A 14,124-nucleotide genomic window follows, 5' to 3' on the forward strand; every position below is an offset into this window, starting at 1 on the left:
CTTTAGCTCAAGTGACCTATTGCTATCCGTTTTCGTCCGTCGTCGTCCGTCGTCCGTCGTCCGTCGTCCGTTAACATTTTACATTTCAAACTTAAAGTCAAGTTCTGCTGGGCCGATTGAACTGAAAGTTGGTAGGAATGATCGCCTCATGGTCCTGACAAAGTGTTGTTATTTTTCGGGTCGATCAGAAATCCAATATGGCCGCCACGGCCGCCATTTTGAAAACCTATTTCAAACTTAAAGTCAAGTTCTGCTGGACCGATTGAACTTAAAGTTTGTAGGAATGATCGACTCATGGTCCTGACAAAGTGTTGTTATTTTTCAGGTCAATCATAAATCCAATATGGCCGCCACGGCCACCATTTTGAAAACATATTTCAAACTTAAAGTCAAGTTCTGCTAGGCCGATTGAACTGAAACTTTGTAGGAATGATTGACTCATGGTCCTGACAAAGTGTTGTTATTTTTCAGGTCGATCAGAAATCCAATATGGCCACCACAGCTGCCATTTTGGTAAACTATTTCAAACTTAAAGTAAAGATCTACTTGGCCGATTGAACTGAAACTTTGTAGGAATGATCGAATCATGGTCCTGACAAAGTGTTGTTATTTTTCGGGTCAATCAGAAATACAATTTGGCTGCCATGGCCGCTATTTTGCTACTAAGTTCTAATAGGCCGATCTCACTTAAAATTGGTCTAGGAATGATCAGCTCATGGTCCTGACAAAGTTAAGTTAACATTATACTATTTTTTACTCAAATTGGTACATATTTCAACAACAAAAATAAATACTATAGACTCAGGTGACCGTTAAGGCCCATGGGCCTCTTGTTTTGGATACAATTTTCAGATTTAAATCAATCATGAAATATGTCAAAATTAATGTAGCAATGTAGCAGTATGATTTTTTTTATATTTGTATTTGTTGTAATAAAGTTTTATAGATGCAAGTTCTGTTCAAAGATATAGATAACATACGTACAGTGGCCTTTCATTATTCTTACTGATATTACATATTTTTGTATGTTTTGAATGTGACTACAAAACATTTGAATAAAAAGAAATTACCATGTTACAACAGATTTTTCCAGCATGCAATGAAATAGATAATATTACAAAAAGGCATATTTACTTTAGCATTTTAAACCGTTTTTATCAATTAATATCTATTCATGTACATTATATAACAGTACAGTTCACTTTGATTTTTATTTACAGCCGTGTTATCATCTGTAATATATTCATAACATTGCTTTGAGCTGTTTTATCACTGATATCATAGTTATGGTTTAGCCAGAGGGAAACTGTAAAAACTCTATAATAATAATACTGTGAAAGTCTTTATTTTCACGGTCCTGAATATTCGCAGATTTGCTGAAATGGTAAACTTCACAGAATAAGTTTTTCACTGATTCCCTAGTGGCCACACAACACATAGTGCCAAAGCCGGAATGGGTTAATTGTCCAATAATTTTGCGGGTTGTAGTTTTAGTGGAGAAAATATTACCAATGTAATCGAACCCGCTAAAAAAATAAAGATTTAAAGCAATTCTGATGAAAATGTAAACCGTCAAGCATTATATGCTACTGAACCGGTGAGATTCATTTATCACCTTATCACAGCCGGTCGGAGTACACAAATAATACTTGAGAATTGTTGCTGAACGGCGAGAACAGATCTGTTTCTTATTTGTCAATACATGCAAGTTAATGATTGCATTTAAAAAGAATTCGTGTTCAACGTTTCGAATCTTTGTTAACTATTCTAGTTTAAAAATGTTTAACAGTGTTTTAAATTAATATATAATTATATGTATTTATCTAATTAGTATTCCTATTTGTATTGTCATTAAAATTGGCATCAAATCAGTAATAATACGATGATTTATGAATATGAGAGAAAAAAAGGAATAAAACCGAAAAACGTACTAAATTGTAATATAATATATTGGTTTTTGATGAGAAAACTCAGTATGGAACGACATTAAATACAGTCTACGTATTCGCTCACCTATTATGCATATTTACAATTTCATGACAAATCCACTATATTAAGCCTTATTTAACCGGTGAGTGTTCATGGTGTCATGGTATTTGGTCTTGACGTCATCTTTATGTTTGTCGATGAACACTAAAACGGATCAATGAAGAATGAACCCTATAAATTATTTGAAAGATAGATAAAATCGTTAGAATATTAAGTTTTGATTGACCTTTAATATATTTCTCTGGTGGAAATACATTCTTAAATTGATAAGCATATGTAATGTACTGCTTGCAGCTGGTATGCAGAGTAAATGAAATGGCCATTTTGATATTTGTGAATGTGACGCTTGGTAATAAACACACTAAATGCACAAATGATTAGAGAACCTTATATATTTTTTGACCGATAGCTAACTAATGCAATTTTTTGGTTGACCTTTAATAGTTTATGGCGTCACGGGATCTTGTCTTGACGTCATTTATATATTTGTGAATCTGACGCTTGGTAATAAACACACTCAATGCGCAAACGATAAGAGAACTTTAATGAATGCTAATTTTTTATTGACCTTTTATAGATTTCAATGATGTTAATGCATCCTCAAATAGGTAAACAAAAGCAATAGACCGCTTTCAGTTGATTCACACAGTACATACGTAGATCATGACACCAGCTGTAAACGGATTAACTCAACGGTTATAGAATATGCCGTTTCCGTTTTGACAATCATTGTTGAAAATGAATTCCAAATGAAAACATTTTGAAGCTTAAACGTTATCAGAATTGTTTTGTTGTTTTGTTTTATTATAATAACCATTGTTTTACCTTGTGTTAACGTACTGGTCGATCTTCGTTAATTCAAATACTGTATGAAAACTTTACAACTAAAAAATAATTATAATTTACTAACTCTGAAAAAAATAGTTTCATTAACATCTTATAAAATTGAAACGTTTTTTTATTTGTTTTCTTTTAAGACACGAAAAGTAGTATTGGTTTTTATATTCGATAGTTTTTTTGTACTACATTTGTTATGGGTGTTTTGTATTTTGAACGCTTTACATATTTATTTGTATGAAAATGTACCATAAATTATTATCCTACACTTTATCATGTATGTATGCAATAAGTGGGCATCTTTACTTATACACTTTATAACTTGTTTGATGTATCAGTGATTAAGAAGTTGTTTTACTTCATGATCATCACGCTGTTAAAGGAATACCTCCATGTCATGTATTTTGCATATTTCTTATCTCTTGTTAGATGACATTTGGTGACTTCATTAAATGATATTTAAATTTATTGATATGCTTTTAGAATTATATTCTGATTTCAAAATATGGACAAAGAAGAAAAATGGCAGAATTTCTTTTAAAATTGTAATAATGACCTGACCATGAAGGTTTATAAAATAGCCTTTTTTATATGAGATTTATGAAACTCGTCAAAATTATTATTTTTGCTCGCCAGAGACTTGCTAAAAATAAATATTGTTAGCTTTTGGGGTATAAAATGGCAAGTCATGGAATATCGTTTATGTAGTCATTATCTTTTCAATTTATCATAGAAACTCATAAAAGATCCTTATATATTCATCATCATGTAATTTGATTTAGTGTATGTTTTTTTGTTAAGATAGTTTCTCAAATTGATGGTAATTTTCGCTCAATATGTTGAAAAACGTTTGTGTTTTTTCAGTTCTATGGTGACACATTAATTAATCAAGGTTTTGGTTATATTGTGTATATTAAATATAATAATCTTTGAAAGGTTTTGCTATGGTATTTCATGACATATATTTGTTATTTAGCAACCTAATACCGCTACACTTACGGATCCCTGTATCACTTTCAAAACGTGTAACTATTGCTTTGATGAATTGTTCGTGAAAACCATACCCATTGCCGAATTTTATGAAAAAGAAAACAGTAAAAACAAAAGAAATAGAAAAGAAATCAACAGGAATGCTATGAGTGAATAAATGCGACGGGGCTGGACCAGGATTCGAACCCTTGACCTCGTAATTATACTATTGCTCTAACCAACTGAGCTACCGGGTCACCAGAAGATTTCTGGCCAAGTAGTGTTATACTTACATCCAAAACGAAGTTAAGAAGATATTACTGTATAAACCAAAACTACAGTCGGATTCTCTAGTGCTTTGCCTGCAATGGGACATAGATTTGCAATACGACGCGTCTACAAATTCTGAATATGTTTCTGTAATGCTAAGGTAGAACTAGTTGCTAGCAACTGTAGAGTATTCAAATACACAATGATAGGGAAATAGATAAAACTGTTCTCACCTTCGGATTTATTCAACGTTTCAAATTGCTATATGTACCAAGCAACCGTACAGATCATTCAGCCTGTAGATAGTTTTAGAAACGATTTCTCAGATATACACAAATGTTATTTAATTGACCATAATCAAACATAAGAACTTAAACTGCGTTTGATTTTAGCCATACTTTAGTCGTATATATAAATAATTCGGGTTTTCAGTTTTAAGGTCACCTGAGCTTTGCTCAAGTAACCTATTCTGATCGCTTTCCGTCCGTCGTCGTGCGTAAACTTTTTACATTTTAAATTTCTTCTAAAGAACCAGTAAATGGAATTTTTCATACTTGGTTAGAATCATCCTTAATTAATGAGGCTACAAAATTGTAAAATTGAGATTCCTACCCTAACCAATATTTCAAAAATCTTCTTCTCCAGACTCCTAGGTACGCCAGTCATTTTCTTTTTGCATGGATGGAAATATCACCAGGGGCTTTATTTACATTGTAAATTTCAGGACCCCCGAACTATCTGTTCTCCCTTGGGGAGGGGGTAAAATTTAATATAGTTTTTCTTCAGCGTACTTCATTGAAGTGATATATACCGGGGTATTCAATGTGATTTGAAGTCGTACTATCATTATGTAGCGCTTTTTTAATGGTGAACTAAGTGCAATATAATTTTAATAAAGATTCGACAAAAGTATTAGCGCATCAATAACTTTGAGATAATGGTTGATTTGTTCTAAAATAAATGGCACCAGATCTGTACTGTGAGCAGAGTATTGACAAATATTTCAATACTTTTAGGATAGATTTTGAGTTTAGTAGATGTTTTACAGTTTTAAGGAAAATCCTATTTTCACTCAACAAATATCAATCAGTGAAATCCTATTCAAAACAAAAGAGCAAAATGAAAATAAAAGTTTGCACTGAGTATGGGCCCATTTTAAGAAAAGGACGTGATCACACACCTTCCTTTGAACAATTTTCATTTTTCACATTTTTTTTTTCGTTCATTTAATTACGAATGTTTTACACTTATATGTCACGGTTTAGTTAAATTATGGCATTCGTTGTATTTTCAAAGAAGACTTTACCTTTTACAGCTAAAATTCTGTAGAACGCAATGAAATTGCATTTTATTGTACTTGACATACGTCATATATTGTTCATACAACTTGTCTTTTGTTGATTATGCATCGTGTTCACTGTTCATATTATTTGTAGGACTTTCACAAGGCGTATCTCATTCGTATCGTTCCACAAAACCTGACATACCTAGTAATAACTTTGACCGAATATATTTTTTCTTCTATATGAAATTGTTTGGAACGCTAATCTATGTTGACATCACACGTATAGTTTTTACAGGCTGCAGATACATATAGATATTTTGAAGTGCAATTTACTTTTTGAGTGTAAGATGGTGTGTTTGCGTTTGGGTATTATCTGGGGCGACTCGATGAGAGCAGTTCAATAAGGTTGAAGACAAACACTAGCTATTTTATATTTATTCACTGGAAACATTACAGTGATGCTTTCAAATCCAAAGCATCAGTCTAAACTTATCTTCAACGGTAGACGCACGTAGTTGGGAAATATAATTCACCTTTATATATAGATCAAACCTATAGTTTTTGGAAGTGTCACATCATGTTTATTCTAGACATTGTGTATTGAACGGCCATGTGTTTCCATAGCATGATACGTGTTAGTTTGGTTAAATGATTTTACTTTCAAGTTCTTTTCCTGTTGTTTTGCGGGAATACGGAAACCGCGAACTACGTTTAAGCGTCAATTTTCATTTGACTTTCTGTTCAAGATAGTTTCTGTACAATTCATTAAAAAAGTGTTTACTTTTAATCGTATATCTGATGATGATGATGATGAATATATGTTGCATGAGTAATTATTACAATACTACAATAAACAACCAATACCACTCAGTGTTCACGTGTTCTATTTATAATATGTAACTTCTGTATTGTGCCCGATGTCTTTTGAACGATATTCGTAAATGTTTTCGTTAACTATTTACTTTCCTCTAGTTATCTAAATCTCTCTGGATTAAAATAAAATATCGAAAACTACCTGGGAACGCAAAAAATAATTAGAAAATCGAAGTGTCAATAAAACCATAATTCGGACTAAAAAATGATAAACTAGGGCAAGTAATGAATAAAGGAAATATTAACATGGAGACCCTTAAAAGATCAAGGATAATAAAACAAGGTGTTCCGAAAGGGTTAGCGCCTTCTGTGTCATGGACGACACCCGCCATGTCATTGGTCAACTCCAAATAATATCCTGTCCTTACATCGAAAACTCGGTAAGTGACAATGAAACCCAAAGGTTACTCTAATGAACATAATAAAATAAACATCGACCTTAATATCGCACAACGAAAAAAGCATTTGTCCACATGATATTATGATGGCGACCATAAAACTGGTCCGTAGTCTTCTTTTGAAACCATGTGTTATAAGTTGGTCTGTCAGCAGTTGACATACATCACAGAAGTCATGATATTCACGTAAACGCTGTAGGTAGGGGATCACTCTTTATTACATATATCCAATTCACCATAAACATATGTCACCATTCTTTGGCTCAGAGATGGGATACCATTCACAAAAGTGGCGCCATCTCTGAGCCAAATAATGGTTACATAATTTTAACAATGGGATACCATCGTATAGGATGCCAGCATTCTTGACGGAGATATCACTGTATTTGTTTGTTTGGGGTTTAACGTCCTCGCAACAGCCAGGGTAATTTGAGGGCGGGATATCACTGTTATGAGTTCATAACAACGATTATTTGTTTAATTATGCCTGTTTTGGTGGCAGGTCAATTTATTCCATCGCCATCGTCTTTCTGCGCTTCTCGGCTCTTGTTTTTCCTCGCGTACCTTTTTCCTCGTACAAAGAACGTCTGTTGTTATTGTAGTCACCTTTATCTGGTGAATTTTTCTCAAGCACTGATTCGATATCAGTGATCTGTATGATTTAAGTCAACTCCGCCTTCAGTTGACTTAAATGCTAGAGAAAAGGTTGGTTTTTCCGGAAGCTGACATCCTTTTCTAGACCGGTCTGGCTGAAATTGAGAATGGAAATGTTGTTCAATGCTGAAAACGATTCGGAAAAGGCACGGAAATGTTACTGGTATTTCTTTAAGTTGACCTCTGTCCTTGGGCGATCTTGTTGAAATAAAAAAAAAATGAAATCTTGTGTACCATAACTAAATGTGGCACGGACAGCAAAACGATTACAAGATTTGTCCATTTTCAATCACTTTGACACGGATCTACAGCCAAAATGGCTCCGTGAATGACTACACAGTCTGTTTTTCTAATCATGATCCTTCTCTAGGTTTGGGTAGTTTCTGTCAAATACTGTAACAGACTATCAGATAATCGAGTAGCCCGGATAACTAACATTTGTTCAATCATCGTAGAGAAAATTTAGTGCAACGGTGATTATCTCCTCCTGTAACTCATCAATAAGATGGTCTAAATAGACAGACAACTCCTTTAAAACACAGTATTTTGGAATCCATTCAGTCTAGATAGAGGATGCCTGTGACCATATGACTATCGTCGAACATCAAGGATTCCGCTCTTCACTACATACTTACAATGCATTTCATGACAAAATTTAAGGATCTACGCGCCACTTTGCGGATGATACAAGTAGATTAGTTCTATATGTTCATGTGCATATGAAGAACCGCGCGGCAGCATATTAATAAAATTGATCAGCTATGAAGTAGTATGTCATTCCCTCTCAAAGGACAAGTTGCATCATAGCGATTGGTCAGTATTCTATACCTGACACAAATCAAATAGCTAACCCCGTGTCTTCGAATTGGTCATGGCATATTCCAAGGGTGTAGAGAAGATAGGTATATCGAGAGTGGATTACTTGGATGATTTATGATACACAATCTAAATTGTATTTCAACAGCACTGTTGATCTCGAAGTGTAGATAAACATATGTAGACCTTTGTTGAAAAGGACACCCATTTTGCTACTACGTCTGCCAGGTCTAGCATTGTGATGGATTTCCTATCCTGCAGGTATTTGCTCTGCGAGTTATTGGTCATAACCAAATGAACAGAGACAAGTCTCTGTTATCACTACAATTTCAATATATGACTTGTTCAGGAACAATTAACTCAATAAAACAAATGACTTTGAATGGGTGGCGATTGTCGGCCGTTATGCTAATTCTTGTATGATACTGTTAACGTCTGAATATATTTGGATATATCACCACGAGATTGCACAAGTGTTTTGATGTCAGATACTCCTGTAGATGCAGCACGTCTATGCAACGAAGTGAACGAGTTTATTTGTTTGGGATCAAACACCTTAGCAACAGCTGTTACGAAGACGAGTGCCTAGGAAAACAAAGTAGGGTAAGCAGATCAATTTTTTGTTTCTTAATTATCCCTTTAATAGATGACACGGAAGAAAACCACAAAGTCTGCAAGGGGCTGCTCGTTAGTCGCCTCATTCGAATTGCAATTCAACAGGTCTTATTGTTGACCGAACCTGCACAGGGAATACGCTAGTTGGACATTTGAGGTGACCATCTAGACGAGATTTTCAGTATTCACGGCATTATGCTTAAAGACATTGATTTCGTCAGACGTTACAACAATTACACATAAAATTTTACTTCAAGCTCCAGCTGTGTCTCTACAGTATTCGAATTTATTTATTTCAATTTCTACCCCTAATTAATTTTTATAGATCTGTAACTGGTAGCAAGACTCAACGGAATAAATGCAGGAAGAACAACTGTTATGGGAGCTAATTTATCATGATGGTCATCATAAGTATAATGTACACAGTTTACCGTATATAGTAATTTAATGCGAAGTGTGAAAGGATTAGAGGCGTTCAGGGTCATTTCCGCCTTCATTGTGGATTTAGAATAAGTTGTTATATTGGAAATCTTGCATACATGAAGTACGCAAATATGAAATTTTAAATTCATTCGGTGACTAGTTTAGGAGATATGGCATTACAAAGAGCGACATAAACGTGTATTTTCATAATAAAATGCTTGAATATCGTCTGCTGTGCGCTCTTTGGTTGAAAATTGACCAATTTGAAGGAAATTTTCTAAACACTCTTCAATTTTTGAAAGCCTCCGCATGCAACAAACAAATACATATTTGACATTGTTATACTAATGCTTCCTCGTAGAAAAGAATTTTTGTTTGTCACATGCGGGGGCTTTAATTTCTGCATGTTTTCTGGCCAAAAACACCAGGGCGAAAGTTTCTCGGTTTTCAGAATAAGTAACGTCACTATGGTAACGGACTGTAATTATATTACTATACTAAAAACGCCCAAGCTATATACAAGTACTTCAAACGATTCCACCAACCTGTATCAACAACAACAATCGGAATGTGTCAGATGTATGCCATTCTATATACAAATCTGAGTATTTGAAAGTACGCTTATGTTGTAATTTATTGAAAACAGATCTGGTGAATATCTAAACAAGGTTAATGTTGCAATTTGTTTTATTCATATCCCAGCATGATACTTCGCCAGTCGCTACATGACATGGAACGGATAAGTGTGGTAAGTTGTGTTAAGTTCTATCAGAAACACTTGAATGATATGAAATTTGCTTTGAAAGTATTAACAGGGTTTAGTTTTAAAACAAAAAAATATATATTTTATTCACAATCACTTGAATTCAAAATGGGATGAAACAAATAACGTATATCAAAGTATCTTATTTTTTTGTTTTTTTGTTTTTGTTTTTCAATGTTTGATATCATTTAGATCCTCTATCGGATGTTTTTTAAGTTAACTATAATCTGAATAATTAAACTTCATTTAAAACGATTCCCAATAAATAGTATGTAAGTTTTCAAATTCTATTAGAATGTGTTCGATCTGTGTTAACTCAATTTACAGCCCTTCATCAGTTTCCAAAAGCAAAATGAAAAGCAAAATTGAGTAAAACGTCGGCTATAGTATTTTCTCTACGGTTATTCTTTATATATCTTTCAATCGATCGAGTATTGCGCGTAAAATGGCTTAATACAAACTGACGAATCAAATAAACACATATGTATGGTGCATCGTATTGTTTTTATAATTTATTCTTATTTTTCTTTATTTGTATTTTGTGTATTTTGTATTACATATTCGTATTTATCCCTTATAAATATTTCGTCTGCTTACCAAAAAAAAAAGTTAAAAAAACCGAGATCTGGCTATTGGTGTAATATAATGTTTTTGAATCGTTACAGTGTGAAATACATATCCGTGTTCACTATAATAATATTAAATACCACTGCAAAGTACAGAAAGGGTAAGCTAAGACCACGCAATCCTGATAGGTAATGCGTCCTCGACGATACCTGCCATGAAATTGTATGTCAAAGTCCACCATTCACATCTCCTAATGAAGACTGTATCATATGAAGACTGTATCATATGAAGACTGTGTCCGCGGATGATAACCCCAATCAAGGGTCATTTTATCTCACTGAAATGTCATAAACTGCACAAGGTAGCGCGCCATTCCACCGGTCAAGGTATATGGAAAAAGGATAATCGATTCTTAACGATATCTATTTTAACCTGAATGTCAAGTAGACAGCAGTAAGAACAGATGTTAAGGACCTTGGTTTGTATCGGTCAAAGAACCCATAGGGTTCCTCACAAGGGGTAACACTCAACACTACGGCCAAAAGTTAGGCATACAAAGTAAGCTTTTAGGAAACAAGACCTTAGCAAGGCAGAAGAAAAAAACAAACAATACTTAGTGTTGCAATTCGAACAGCAGATTTATTTTGGTTGCTTTATTGCCCCCATGTAGAAGGCACAACAGAAAATCCCAAGTCTGCGAGGGGTTCCTCCGAATTATACAGTGAGTATATAACAACAGGTTTATAGCTGTTTTACCACTACACTTAGCCTGTAAAAAGACACTTGGCTGAAGGACATTTAAGATGTTTTGGTATTTATATTTTTGATAACAGTAACAGTATGAACATAAATTAAGGGCAACAGAAGGGTTGATATTATAATATATAATTTAGATTATATATATCGATGTAACTGAATGTGAATTTGCTGTGATCTATTAAACATTCCGTCTCCAGATCACAGGACATGCTAAACTTTGTCAACTAAGTGTCGTAGTTGGTTGGCTTTTCTGATACAGGCAAACAACTTTAATAATTCTATGAGTGTGTGAAGGGTAGGGCAGCACAGTCTGTATATAGAAGGTGACAATTGGGGAACCGGCTTTGATAATTGATGTGTGTAATAGAATTTACCCTTATTGGTATGCGTAATAGAATTAAACCTAATTGGAGTGTGTAATATAATTTACCCTTATTGGAGTGTGTAATAGAACTAAACCTTGTTGGAGTGTGTAATAGAATTAAACCTTATTGGAGTGTGTAATAGAATTAAACCTAATTGGTATGTGTAATAGAATTAAACCTAATTGGTATGTGTAATATAATTAACACTAATTGATGTGTGTAATGGAATTAACACTAATTGGTGTGTGTAATAGAATTAACACTAATTGATGTGTGTAATAGAATTAACACTAATTGATGTGTGTAATAGAATTTACCCTTATTGGTATGTGTAATATAATTAAACCTAATTGGAGTGTGTAATATAATTAAACCCAATTGCAGTGTGTAATATAATTAAACCTTATTGGTATGTGTAATATAATTAAACTTAATTGGAGTGTGTAATAGAATTAAACCTTATTGGAATGTGTAATATAATTAAACCTTATTGGAGTGTGTAATATAATTAAACTTAATTTGAGTGTGTAATAGAATTAAACCTTATGTGAGTGTGTAATAGAATTAAACCTAATTGGTATGTGTAATATAATTAAACCTAATTGGTATGTGTAATATAATTAAACCCAATTGGAGTGTGAAATAGAATTAAACCTAATTGGAGTGTGTAATAGAATTAAACTTAATTGGAGTGTGTAATAGAATTAAACCTTATTGGAGTGTGTAATAGAATTAAACCAAATTGGTATGTGCAATAGAATTAAACCCAATTGGAGTGTGAAATAGAATTAAACCTTATTGGTATGTGTAATAGAATTAAACCTAATTGGTATGTGTAATAGAATTAAACCATATTGGAGTGTGAAATAGAATTAAACCTTATTGGTATGTGTAATAGCATTAAACCTAATTGGTATGTGTAATATAATTAAACCCAATTGGAGTGTGAAATAGAATTAAACCTTATTGGTATGTGTAATATAATTAAACTTAATTGGAGTGTGTAATAGAATTACACACTCCAATAAGGTTTAATTCTATTACACACTCCAATAAGGATTAATTCTATTACACACTCCAATTAAGTTTAATTGGAGTGTGTAATAGAATTAAACCTTATTGGTATGTGTAATAGAATTAAACCTAATCGGTATGTGTAATATAATTAAACCTTATTGGAGTGTGTAATAGAATTAAACCTTATTGGTATGTGTAATAGAATTAAACCTAATCGGTATGTGTAATATAATTAAACCTTATTGGAGTGTGAAATAGAATTAAACCTTATTGGAGTGTGTAATCGAATTAAACCTTATTGGAGTGTGTGATAGAATTAAACCTAATTGGTATTTGTAATAGAATTAAACCTAATTGGTATGTGTAATCGAATTAAACCTAATTGGTATGTGTAATAGAATTAAACCATATTGGAGTGTGAAATAGAATTAAACCTTATTGGAGTGTGTAATCGAATTAAACCTTATTGGAGTGTGTGATAGAATTAAACCTAATTGGTATTTGTAATAGAATTAAACCTAATTGGTATGTGTAATCGAATTAAACCTAATTGGTATGTGTAATAGAATTAAACCCAATTGGAGTGTGAAATAGAATTAAACCTAATTGGAGTGTGTAATAGAATTAAACCTTATTGGAGTGTGTGATAGAATTAAACCTAATTGGTATTTGTAATAGAATTAAACCTAATTGGTATGTGTAAGAGAATTAAACCTAATTGGTATGTGTAATATAATTAAACCTAATTGGTATGTGTAATAGAATTAAACCATATTGGAGTGTGAAATAGAATTAAACCTTATTGGAGTGTGAAATGGAATTAAACCTTATTGGAGTGTGTAATAGAATTAAACCAAATTGGTATGTACAATAGAATTAAACCCAATTGGAGTGTGAAATAGAATTAAACCTTATTGGTATGTGTAATAGCATTAAACCTAATTGGTATGTGTAATATAATTAAACCTAATTGGTATGTGTAATAGAATTAAACCCAATTGGAGTGTGAAATAGAATTAAACCTTATTGGTATGTGTAATAGCATTAAACCTAATTGGTATGTGTAATATAATTAAACCCAATTGGAGTGTGAAATAGAATTAAACCTTATTGGTATGTGTAATAGCATTAAACCTAATTGGTATGTGTAATATAATTAAACCCAATTGGAGTGTGAAATAGAATTAAACCTTATTGGAGTGTGAAATGGAATTAAACCTTATTGGAGTGTGTAATAGAATTAAACCTTATTGGAGTGTGTAAGTAAAAGGTTGGTTAGCTTGTTTTGTGTTACTTCATATTATTTGCGAATCAAACTTTTCGCCTAACACCTGTCCCGGATTGTTACCTTTCACGAGGGTGCTATCCTTACGTCCGAGTTTAACTTTACCATGAACATACAGACCCCTTATGTCCTGACCTGAACTTGAACTAGGGTTCCAATACGTGCTTAACTCTCACATTTTGCATACACACTCCTCAAAGTTCATACATTATTACCTTGAATATTATTATTTATTTTTT

This window comes from Mizuhopecten yessoensis, unplaced genomic scaffold (assembly GCF_002113885.1).
Source record: "Mizuhopecten yessoensis strain PY_sf001 unplaced genomic scaffold, ASM211388v2 scaffold10759, whole genome shotgun sequence".
In the NCBI taxonomy this organism is placed as follows: Eukaryota; Metazoa; Mollusca; class Bivalvia; order Pectinida; family Pectinidae; genus Mizuhopecten; species Mizuhopecten yessoensis.